General features: G+C 41.3%; 1 non-coding gene across 1 annotated transcript; it reads left to right on the top strand.

The window, feature by feature from the left end:
- The first annotated feature begins 7,219 nt into the window (after nt 1-7,219).
- Nucleotides 7,220-7,326, top strand: LOC132228856 (U6 spliceosomal RNA). Its single transcript, XR_009451467.1, has one exon. It is a non-coding gene; the product is annotated as a U6 spliceosomal RNA (small nuclear RNA).
- The last annotated feature ends 5,784 nt before the right edge of the window (nt 7,327-13,110 follow it).

The following is a 13,110-nucleotide window of genomic DNA, read 5'->3' on the forward strand; positions in this document are numbered from 1 at the left end:
CAGCCACCCACTCTATTTCATCAGTATGTTTCATTGTCTTTCCAACTCATCTCACTCACTGAATGATCTTATAGCTGTTTATTGTTTATTGTCTGCCCCGCCCCACATACACTAGGGCTTGGCATATACGTAGATGCTCAATATGTATTGCTTAGTGAACTTGACCTGGGACTCCTGCCCACTGGAACTCTTCATTCTCTCTTTTACCCTCCACCTGCCTTTCCTCTCTTTCTTCCTGCCCTTCCTGATCTCTGCCCTGTGATCTGTGCACAATGCTTCCGGCTGAGTCTCTGCTCACACCCACGCCCCTCCAGACAATCATCCTTCATCCCCTGCACTATTACTATCATTAGCCTGGCACTCCCGCCCCCTGGAAGGAAGCCTGCTGTTCTGACCAGCATCTGCAGCGCTGCCCTCCTGCTTGTCTGTCCCTGGCAGTCCTTCATTCCAAGGTCAAAACAGCAGCGAGTGAGCCGTCCTCCTCGTGTCTCCCAGTGGGAAGAGTGCACATTGGATGTGAACCTCGCCATGCGAAGCAGGTCCACAAGTCATACCATAACCTGGGCCTCCCTGGGCCCCAGTGCACCCTGAGGATGTGCAATAAGAGGACTCATTATGCGATGGGTGTGGGCCAGATTTATTCACTACCAGTTACACTGAGGACTTTGGGTCATTAGCAATTATTTCTAGTATTTTTGATTCACTCATTCATTCAGGGACTCCTTTTTTGTTTGTTTATCCTCACCCAAGTGTATATATATATATATGTATATATATATATATTTTAGAGAGAGAAGAATAGAGAGAGAGAAACATTGATGTGAGAGAGAAACAGCTATCAGCTGCTTCTTATAAGCACCCCAACCAGGGACTGAACCTGGAACTTAGGTATGTGCCCTGACTGGGAATTGAACCCATGACCTTTTGGTGTATGAGATAACGCTCCAACAAACTGAGCCACCTGGCCAGGGCTCAAACACTCTTTTTTGAACACCGACCACATGCTGGGTACTATACTGGGTACTGTACTGGGATACAGTGGAGAGCAAGAACAAAGCCATTACTGTCTTCCTGGAACTTAGAGTCTAGTGAGGGAGACAATGAAATACAGTGACAAGTGTGTTTTCAGGTAATTTTAAGACCTTCCCACACTCCAGTCTATAAATTCTCTCCCTGTGTCTGGCTCTTTATCATGATCTCTGGGCTCACTGGGAGGTGCTGGTCTTTGTCAAGGTAAATTTCTGTCTGTTTCCTGTCCTCCAATGCCCAACTCCTTCTGAACTCTTCTCACTCTCAGCTGATGATCTTGCTTTCTGCTTTTCAGAGTAAATAGATGCAGACAGAAGAGAACTTCCCACTTCTGCCACCACATCCCATCCCACCTCTCCTTCTGGGGGGATCCCAGGCCTTTCTATCACCAAAGTCTTCACTCCAGGGATTGTCCCTACCTTTCCTCCAGCATCACTCCTCCTCTCCACTTGGTTACTCCCAGCAGCTTGTAAGCATGCTGTTATTTCTCACAGCTGAAAACAAACCCTTCGTAGCTCCCTGTTCCCTCCAGTATCAGCCCTTCTCTGTTTCCTTGTACAGCAAAGCATCTCAGAAGATGGTCTCCATTCACCATCTTTTCCACGTCTCCCATTTTCCTTCTCTTTCTCTTTTATTAACTTAAAATTAAAAAATTAAAAAAATTATTGATCTTATAAGGAATGGAGAGAAGGAGGGAAAAAGTAGGAGGAAGGGAGAGGGGTGGGGAGAGAGAAACATCGACATGAGAGAGAAACATTGATCAGTTGCTTCCAGTATGCACCCTGACCAGGAATCAAACCTACCACTTTTAAAAATATATATATTTTTATTGATTTCAAAGAGGAAGGGAGAGGGAGAAAGAGATAGAAACATCAATGATGAGAGAGAATCACTGATTGGCTGCCTCCTGCATGCCCCCTTTTGGGAACCAAGCCCACAACCCAGGCATATGCCCTGACCAGGAATCGAATCAGTCACTGCTTGGTTCCTGGGTCGAAGCTTAACCGCTGAGCCACACCCGGCTGGACCCTCAAGTCATCTTTTTATTTTTAATGTCTACAGCCTGCTAGTATTTTTTTAAAATTTAACTTTGTTATCTTTAAATATACATTATGTATAATATGTATTTATTTTATATGCAAATATAATTTTATATATGTAAAATTTGATGCACAAGATACTATTATATATGTTACTTATAAAGTAGAAAATTTAAATAAATGTCTGTGAATCTACCACCCAACCCAAGGACTAGAAAGTTACCAATAAGTTGCATCTATGTGGTTCCCCCATCCTCCCATCCCCCTGCCTCCTCTTCCTATAATTACTACCTCCCCGATTTAAAAAAGTATTCCATTTTTTAAAAATATGGTTTTCTCACAAATGGATATAAGCTTAAACAATAAATATGTTGTTTAGTCTTGCTTACTTTTAATATAATAACATTGTATAGCTGAAACCGGTTTGGCTCAGTGGATAGAGCATCGGCCTGCGGACTGAAAGGTCCCAGGTTCGATTCCGGTCAAGGGCATGTACCTGGGTTGCAGGCACATCCCCAATACGAGGTGTGCAGCTGATCGATGTTTCTAACTCTCTATCTCTCTCCCTTCCTCTCTGTAAAAAATCAATAAAATATATTTAAAAATAAATAAATAACATTGTATATTATAAAGTAGTATTTATATTATATTACATGTAACCCTCTGGTATATGTTTGTTTTTTCTTTTTTTCTTTTTATATTTTTTTAATATATTTTTTATTGATTTTTTAAAGAGAGGAAGGGAGAGAGATAGAGAGTTAGAAACATCGATGAGAGAGAAACATCGATCAGCTGCCTCCTGCACATCTCCCACTGGGGATGTGCCCGCAACCCAGGTATATGCCCTTGACCGGAATCGAACCTGGGACCTTTCAGTCCGCAAGCCGACGCTCTATCCACTGAGCCAAACCGGTTTCGGCTGTTTTTTCTTTTTTTAAAAAAAATATGATTTTACTGATTTTAGAAAGAGAGGGAGAGGTAGAGAGAAACATCAATCAGCTGCCTCCTGCACACCCCCTACTGGGGATCAAGCATACACTACATAGGCCAGGGCTGTTTGTTTTTCACTTAATAGGACATTGCCAAGATTTATCCATCTTGTTGCAGGTAACTGGAATTCATACACTTTCACTGGAAGATAATGTGCCACTGTGTGAATACACCAAATAGGTCATAATTTATCTATTCTTTTGGTGGATTTGTGATATTTTTGCTATTATAAATATTGTTGCTATGAACATTATTTCATTTGTCTCCTGTATATGTGTGAGTTCTTCTTGAGCATATATCTATCGGTGAGACTGCTAGGCTGTGAGATATAAGAATAATCATGTTTTGCAATGTACATGATTATCTAACAACTATGCTGTACACCTGAAACTAATACAAAATAATATTGAATGGAAAAACAAAGAATAATCATCTTTGAGAAAGAATGCCACGTTGTTGTTTTTTTTCAGTATACACTCCTACCAGCAATGCTTGAGTTATCTACATTCTCTCCAGCACTTGTATTTTTAGACTACTTAATTTTTGCCAACCCAGAAGTATCTCATTTTGTTTTATTTGGCACATATCTAATTATTAATGCAGTTGAGCATCTTTTCATATGCTTATTAGCCTTTTGAATTTTCTCTTCTGGGAAATGCCTGATCATTTGGGTTGTTTGTATTTTTTTAATTGATTTGTAGGCATTCTTTATACATTCTGGATACCAATCTTCTGTCAGTTCCGTATGTTGCAAATATTTTCTTTTTTGTGAGGATATTTTGTGACCTGTTCTTTGACTTTTTTCATTATGTACAGATGCTTCAACGGCTTGCAGTGGGATTATATCCCCCATAAACACATTGTAAGTTGAAAATATTGATAACCCAAACGGTGAGCTGAGGTGTTTTTCCCGAGGTCGTGTCTCGCAACGCTGAAGAATGAGCTACGCGGACCAGAAGATTTAAGCAAAAGTGTGGAAAATTCATTACAAGCAGATTCAGACTCCCCGCAAGGGGTCGGGGGCCCAATAGTGGGCTGCCCGTTAAAGCCCTGTGGTCCAGGGGTATATATTTGCTACAAGCCTGCTCTATGTCTACCTGTGTCGTCACCTGATTGATTCCCTCAATTGTTCTTGCCCAGCAACGGACCTAAACTTTCCCCGTTTCTCTGTGTTGTTTTTCTGTTTCTATGCTGAACTTTCTCTGTTTCTATGTGTTTGTACATCTTGTTTACTGCAGGCCCTCCCTTGGTTTCCCATGCCTCCTGCTTAGGGTCGAAACATTTTATTATTTCTGCTTGGTTGCTTCCTGTGGTTAGGCTGCTCAAACTGCCATGTCTGCCCCTGCCTGTTTCCCCTGCCTTTGTTTTCCACTGGACCCCTGCCCCATCTGCCTGCATTTCAAGTTAACCCTCTCAATATCTGCAAGTCGAAAATGCATGCCCAGCTGCTGTGGCTCAGTGGTTGAGCATCGACCTATGAACCAGGAGGTCATGGTTCAATTCCCAGTTGGGGCACATGCCTAGGTTGCAGGCTCCATGATCCCCAGTATGGGGCATGCAGGAGGCAGCTGATCAATGATTCTCTTTCATTATTGATGTTTCTATCTCTCTCCCTCTCCCTTCTTTTCTGAAATCGATAAAAATATTTTTTTAAAAAGTGAAAGGCATTTACTACACCTACCCAGTGGAACATCATAACTTAACCTAGCCTACCTTTAAATGTGTTCAGAACACTTTCATTAGCCTACAGTTGGACAAATATCTTGAGTTTCATCTCAAGTAATTGCCTTCCTCTTTTCACCAGAAGCAGGAGACACAGATGAGAGTCTATACACATGATGGGATGTGAGAACACAAAACACAATATCCAAAAACATGGGCAACACAGTACACTGAAAAGTGTTGGCTGTTTACCCTTGTGATTGTGTGGCTGCCTGGGAGCTGCGGCTTGCTGCTGCTGCCTGGCATAATGAGAAAATATCATACTGCATATGGCTAGCCATGGGAAAGATCAAAAATCAAAGTACAAAGAAGACATGTGTAAAACTTCAGACAATAAATAAAAAAAAATCAAAGTACAATTTCTACTGAATGGATATCACTTTCACATCATCATGAAGTTGAAAAATTGTAAGTCGAACTATTGTAAGTTGGGGACTGTCTGTATTTTGAAGATCATAAGTTCTTAATTTTAACATAGGCATATTTATCAAACTTTCAGTTTATGATTGTGCTTTTCTTCCTTGTGTAAAGGAATCACTTTCTACCCTCCTGATCAGAAAGATATTTTCTTATATATTCACCAAAAGATTTTAAACTTTTGCTCTTTATGCTTAAGTCTACCTTGAACTGATTTTTGTGTACGTTGTGTTATAAGGATCTATTTTTCTTTCTTTTTAAAATATTTATTTGTATTTTTTAATGATTTCAGAGAGGAAGGGAGAGAGAGATAGAAACATCAGTGAGGAGAGAGAATCATCGATTGGCTACCTCCTGCACATCCCACACTGGGGATTGAGCCTGCAAACCAGGCATATGCCCTGACCCGAAATTGAACTGAACCATGACCTCTTGGTTCATAGGTCAGTGCTCAACTACTGAACCACAACAGCTGGGCTCTTTTTTTTTTTTTTTTTTTAATTGAAGAGAGAGAGCGAGAGAGAGAGAGAGCGAGAGAGAGAAATCAAGTTGTTGTTCCACTTATTTATGCATTCATTGGTTGCTTCTTGTATGTGCCCTGACCAGAAATCGAACTTGCAACCTTGGCATATCCGGACTACTCTCTAACCAACTGAGCTACCTGGCCAGGGCTAGGATCTGTTTGTAATATGGAAAACTGGTTTTCCTAATCTCATTTATTAAGCAGTCCCCCCTTTCTGCCTGATCTGCTTTGCTAATTCTATTATATATCAAAGTTCCATATATACATGGATCTGTTTCTGTCAACTTTTAAAAACCTGCACCAATAACACACTTTCTTAAATCCTACAAATTTAAAGTAAATCTAGTTATCTCCTGGAGCAAACACTACCTTTCCAATATAGTCTTCTTCAGGAGTATTTTGCCACTTTTTGGTCATTGCTCTATTTCCGAATCAATTTGTCAAGTTCAATAGGATTTTGGTTGGAGCTGCATTGAATCCAAAGTCCAATTCAAGACAAATTGACATCTTTTTTACATTGACACTCCCTATCATGGATTTGGGATATCCATTTACTAGTATTTAGGTCTTTAATGTCTTTCAATGAAATTGTATAATTTTCTGCATACAGATAATGTACATCTCTTGTTTTATTTCTTCCTAAAGTACATACTTTATTGCTTTTCTGTTATGGTAAGTGATATTTTTTAAGATTACATTTTGAATTGTTTTTGCTGGTGTACAGAAATGCAGTTGATTTGAAATAATGATTTTAGAGCCAGCTACCTTGATAAGCTCCCTCTTCTGTATAATAATTTTTCTATAAACTTTTTGAATTTTCTACAATCATATCATCTGCAAATATAGCAGTTTGCTTTTTCCTTTCCAATATCATGGCTTTAATTTCCTTTTCTTGTGCCGGCTATCGCTTTTAATACAATGTGAATACAAGTAGTGATAGCTGGCATCTTTCTTTTGTTCCTGACTTTAAAGGAAACACTTCCAGTGTTTTCCCAGTAAGAATGATGTTTGCTGTAGTTTTTTAAAAAAATAACTTTTAGCCTGGCTGGTGTTGCTCAGTGGTTGAGTGTTGAACTATGAACCAGGAGGTCACAGTTTGATTCCCGGTCAGGGCACATGCCCAGGTTGTGGGCTTAATCCCAGTAGGGAGTGTGCAGGAGGCAGCTGATCAATGATTCTCTCTCATCGTTGGTATTTCTATCTCTCCCTTTCCTTGCCTCTCGGAAATCAATAAAAAAAATATTAAAAATATAATAATAAAATAACTTTTATCAAGTTAAGGAAGTCTCCTTTTATTTCTAATCTGTTGAGTTTTGTCATGTCTGGGTGTTGAACTAAATGCTTTGTAAAGCCCACTTTTATTGTGAAGTATAACACATAAAGATAATGCAGAAAGACATAAATATAAAATACAGAATACTTATAGAGGGGACACTTGTGTAACCACCATCCAGGCTAACTAAGAGAACCTGGCCAGTATTCAAAAAAGGATTTGTATGTGCTCACTTCTGCAGCACATATACTAAAATTGGAATGATACAGAGAAGATTAGCATGGCCCCTGCGCAAGGATGACACGCAAATTCGTGAAGCGTTCCATATTAAAAAAAAAAAAAGGAGTTGTATGTTTCTACTCTGTCATACACCATTTCCTCTTCTCAGAGATAAGCAGTATTCTGACTTTCATGGAAATCACTTCCTTGCTTTTCTAAACAGTTTACCCATATTTGTGTACATTATTTAACAATATAGTTTCTTTTGTCTGCTTTTGAAGATATATATTGTATATGTAATAATACTAGTGTATATATATGTTATATACATAGAAGTGGAATTACTGTATTATAGGGTATATTCCTTTTTATTAGATAATGCAGCTAAACTCTTTTCCAAAGTGATTTAACCACTTATACTCCGTTAATTGTATATCAGGGTTTCTATTGTCCCATATTCTTGTCGACACTTAATATTTTCAGACTTTAGACTATTCTGGGGCATCCAGTGGTATTTTATTATGGATTTAATTTGCAATTCTCTGATCACTAATGAAGTTGAGCACCTTTTCATATTTTGTTGACCTCGTGGATTTCCTCTTGTAAAGTGCTATTTCAGATCTTTAGTTCACGTTTATAATTGTTATTGTTAGGATATTTTTTTCCTATTCATTTGAAAAAGTTCTTTATACATCCTGGACACGTCCTTTGTCAGTTATATATGTTGTAAGTGCTTTCTTCTATTCTGTGGCTTGTCTTTTAATGAACAAATGTTCTTGATTTTAATGTAGTCAAATGTATCAATCTTTTCCTTTATGGTTAGTGTATTTGAGTATTTATTATGAAATATTTCCTTCCCCTGAATTCATGTATATATTTTTCTATATTATCTTCTAAAAGGCTTTTAATTTGCCTTTTACATTTATTTGTTTTGTTTTTATTGATTTCAGAGAGGAAGAGAGAGAGAGAGAAACATCAATGATGAGAGAGAATTATTGACTGGCTGCCTCCTGCATGCCCCCAGCTGGGAATGGAGCCCGCAACCCATGCATGTGCCCTGACTGGGAATTAAACCGTGACCTCCTGGTTCTTAGGTCGATGCTCAACCACGGAGCCACGCTGGCTGGGCTGCCTTTTATATTTAATATAACATATAGTGGGGGATGATTTTTGTATATGGTTTAAGGTAGGGGTTTGTTTTATGATTTCATATAGATAATTGTCACAGCACATTGAAATCTGCTTACTTTCTCTCCTGCTCAAAAGTGCAAACTCTCATAAATCAACTGTCTATATATTTGTGAATCTGTTTCTGCCTATGTATTTTGTTCCCGTGGTCAATTTATCTATCTATCTTGTGCCACTACTATACTACCTTGATTGTTATGGCTTTGTGATTATGTCCTGGTATCTGGTAAAGCAAGTCTTTTCACCTTGTTCATCTTCGAGAGGCTATTATTGGCTTTTTACATTTCCATGTAAATTTTAGAATCAGTTTGTCAGTTCCACACAGTCACAACAAAGCCTGCTGGTATTTTGATTAGGATTGTACTGAATCTATAATCACCTTAGGGAGAATTGACTTCCTCGTGATATTGAGACTTTTACTCTATGAACATGATAATGTCTCTCCATTTATGTTAGGTCTGCAGTGTCTCATCCTAAATTATAATTTGCTGCATACAGGTCTTACACATATTTTGTTACATTTATATTTTTGTATTTGGTATTTTTCATATTAGTGAAAGTAGTAACTTTAAAAATTATTCATCATCTAATTGTTTGTTGTTCATATACAGTGGGGCCTTGACTTACGAGTTTAATTCATTCCATGACGGAGCTCGTAACTCAAATTACTTGTATGTCAAATCATAAAGTGAACGAGTGAGACACGTGATGCTGGGCTGATGTTGTGGTGTTCACTGTGATGTTCGCTGCGCCAACTAGCGGTGGGGTATCTGAAGTTGGCTCGTAACCCTAATTTTAGCTCGCAACTCAAAGCAAAAAATCAGCCGAGAGATGGCTCGTATCTCGAAAAACTCGTTAGTTGGGACACTCGTAAGTCAAGGCCCCACTGTATAGATATGTAATTTATTTTGGGAGAGTTAATCCTCACCCAAGGATATTTTTTACATTGCTTTTCAGGGAGAGGAAGGTGGGGACAGAGAGAGAGAAAAACGTAGATGTGAGAGAAACCTGTAACCCAAGTACATTCACTTGACCAGGAATTGAGCCTGTGACCCTTCAATCCTAGGGCAGATGATAACCACTGAGAAACACACCAGCCAGGGCGAGTTTGTGTGTATGTGTATATATATATATATATATATATATATATATATATATATATATATATAGCCTTGTTAAACTTATTCTAATTATTTATAGATTCTTTGAAATGTTTTGCATTTGCTATCACATTTTCATATATTTTGTAGATGGTAATGGCTTTGTTTATCTTTTTATGTAATCCTTTAACTTTTTCCCTCTTTATCTGACTGACTGCACTGGCTAAGACCTCCATTACAAGACTGAACAGAATTGGTGATACCAGGCATTCAATTATCAGATTAACAACTTCCCTTCTAGTTTTCTAAAAGATTTTTTAAAATCACAAGTGGAGGTTGATTTCATCATGTGCTTTCCCTGTATTTATTGAGATGAGTATATGATTTATTTATTTAATCTATTAATATGATTAATAAAGTGAATGTATTTTCTATTATCGAGCTCCCTTTAAATTTCTGACATAAATTCAAGTTAATCTTGGATATTTTATTTATTTATTTATTTTTGCACATTGATTAAGTTTGCTAGTGTTTTATTGAAGATTTTTGTATCTTTGTTAAGTGAGATTGGCCTGTAATTTTCCTTTCTAGTATTTCCCTTTTCTTGTGGGGTTATCAAAGTAATTCTGGCCCATGAGTTGAGGGGTGTCCTTTCTTTTCCTATTTTCTGGAAAAGTTCATACAGCACTAAAATGATGTGCACTTTGAAAATTTGGTGCAACTTGCCTGTATGATGTCATTCTTAACGCTTTCTCTTCATCTCACACCACACATCTAAACCATTTGCAAATTCTGTTCACTCTAGCTTTAAATTAAAATCAGAACTCAAAACTACTTCTCACCTCCACAGCCATTATGCCACCACCATCTCTCGCCTGGATGATTGCGGTAGCCTCTCTCTCTCTCTCTCTCTCTCTCTCTCTCTCTCTCTCTCTCTGTATTTTTTAAAAAAAATTGATTTCAGAGAGAAAGAGAGATAGAAACATCAATGATGAGAGAGTCATCAATTGGCTGCCTTCTGCATGCCTTACACTGGGGGATTGATCCTGCAACCAGGGCATGTGCCCTGACCAGGAATCCATGACCTCCCATGACCATGACCTCTGGGTTCATAGGTTAAAGCTCAACTACTGAGCCACGCTGGCCAGGCTTCAGTAGCCTCTTAATTGAACTTGTTGCTTCTGTTCATGCATCCATCACGACATTTGAACATTTTTAAAAATTAATTTGAGAGAGAGAGGAAGAGAGAGAAACACATCGATTTGTTCCACTTTTTTTGTTTTTAATCCTTACTGGAGGATATTTTTTTCCATTGGTTTTTAAAGAGAGTGAAGGGAGTCCTAACTGGTTTGGCTCAGTGGATAGAGCGTCAGCCTGCAGACTCAAGGGTCCCAGGTTCCATTCCGGTCAAGGGCATGTACCTTGGTTGCGGGCACATCCCCAGTAGGGAGTGCTCCCCCCCCCCATGTGCCCGCAACCAACGTACATGCCCCTGACGGGAATTGAACCCGGGATCCTTGAGTCCGCAGGCTGACGCTCTATCCACTAAGCAAACCGGTCAGGGCTGATGTTTCTAACTCTCTATCCCTCTCCCTTCCTCTCTGTAAAAAAATCAATAAAATATATTAAAATCCTATCTAATAAAAGAGAAACATGGTAATTGGCGTACGACCGATACCCTTTTCATTGGCTAATCAGCGAGATATGCAAATTAACTGTCAGCCAAGATGGCGACCGGCAGCCAGGCAGCTTGAAACTAACATGAGGCTTGGTTGCCTCAGTGACGGAGGAAACCAACGTTCCCCGCCTGCCGCTGCCTCTGAGCCGGCAGTTTAAGAAACATTGTAACAAATACGCCCAACTTCAGCCAGCAGATTGGCAACATTGTAAGCAAAGGCCAGAAACCTACTTTCAGCCGGAGGCCTAAGAGCTGGAGCCAAGCCTCAAGCTAAAGCTGGCCCAGAATTAAAAAAAAAAAAAAAAAAAAAAAAGGAAAAAAGGAGCGTTTGGGAGTTCAGTCACCCCCAGCCTGAAAACAGCCCTCAGCCCCTCACCCAGACTGGCCAGGCACCCCAGTGGGGACCCCAACCCTGATCCAGGACACCCTTCAGGGCAAACCAGCCAGCACCCACCCATGCACCAGGCCTCAATCCTATATAGTAAAAGGGTAATATGCCTCCCGGCACCGGGATCAGCGTGACGGGGGCAGCACCCAAACCCCCTGATCGCCCTGCGGCTCTGTGTGTGACAGGGGGCGGGGCCCCAACCTCCCTATCCACCCTGCTCTGTGCCTGATAGGGGGGAGCTCCCCCCCCCCACGGGCCCTGCTCTGTGTGTGACGGGGTAGAGCCATAACCTCCCCATCAGCCCTGCCCTGAGTGTGAGAGTGGCGGCGCCCCAACCCCCTGATCCGCCCTGCTCTGTGGGTGATAGAGGGCAGCACCCCAACCCCCTGATGGGCCCTGCTCTGTGCGTGACAGGGTACAGAGCCCCAACCCCCCGATGGGCCCTGCTCTGTGTGTGACAGGGGGTTGCTCCACAACCTCCCCATCGACCCTGCCTTGAGTGTGACAGGGGGCGGCGCCCCAACTCCCCAATCAGCCCTGCTCTGAGCCCGACCAGGGGCTGCACCTAGGGATTGGGCCTGCCCTCTGCCACCCGGGAGCAGGCCTAAGCCAGCAGGTCGTTATCTCCTGAGGGGTCCCAGACTGCTAGAGGGCACAGGCCGGGCTGAGGGACCCCCCCTCCCCCCCCGAGTGCACAAATTTTTGTGCACCGGGCCTCTAGTAAAAATATATTAAAGAGAGTGGAAGGGAGAGAGGGAGTGTGTTGGGGTGATGGGGGGGACGGGAACAAACATCTGATGTGAGAGAGACACATGGATTGGTTGCCTCCTGCACCGTGGGGGAGTGGTTCCAACCTGTAACCCAGGTAGTGCCCTTGAACCAGGGAATCAAACCAGCGACCTTTTGGTTTCCAGGCCGATTTATAACCTTTGAGCACCACCGGCCAGGGGTGTTCCACTTATTATTAAAAATATATATATTTCTTTATTGATTTCAGAGAGGAAGGGAGGAGAGAGAGATAAAAACATCAATGATGAGAGAGAATCATTGATCAGCTGCCTCCTGCACACACCCCACTGGGGATTGAACCTGCAACCCAGGCATGTGCCCTTGTCGGGAATCGAACCTGGGACCCTTCAGTCCGAAGGCTGATGCTCTATCCACTGAGCAAGCTGGCTAGGGCATGTTCCACTTATTTATGCATTTATTGGTTGCCTCCCATAGGTGCCCCCACCAGTTCTCAAACCCGAAAGGTTTGGGTGTATGGGAGGACACTGAGCCCCCGCGCCAGGGCTGACCAAGAAACGTTAAACACAACCTCTGGATACCTGCCTGAGACCAGAAGCTCCCTCTGCATTTAGCGTCTAGCCATGGCCCACAATAAAGTTTTATTGAAACAAAGCAGGGGGGGAAAAAAAGGTGCTCGTCAGTCTTTCCTCACCAACCAATCAGAGAGTAGAATGTTTATGTCGCTCACAGGCGCTCCAGCAGTCGGAAGGCGGGAGCGGGGACACGTCCCGCCCCCAGGCCCGCCTTCTAAGAG

The sequence above is a fragment of the Myotis daubentonii genome, chromosome 2, assembly GCF_963259705.1.
Source record: "Myotis daubentonii chromosome 2, mMyoDau2.1, whole genome shotgun sequence".
In the NCBI taxonomy this organism is placed as follows: Eukaryota; Metazoa; Chordata; class Mammalia; order Chiroptera; family Vespertilionidae; genus Myotis; species Myotis daubentonii.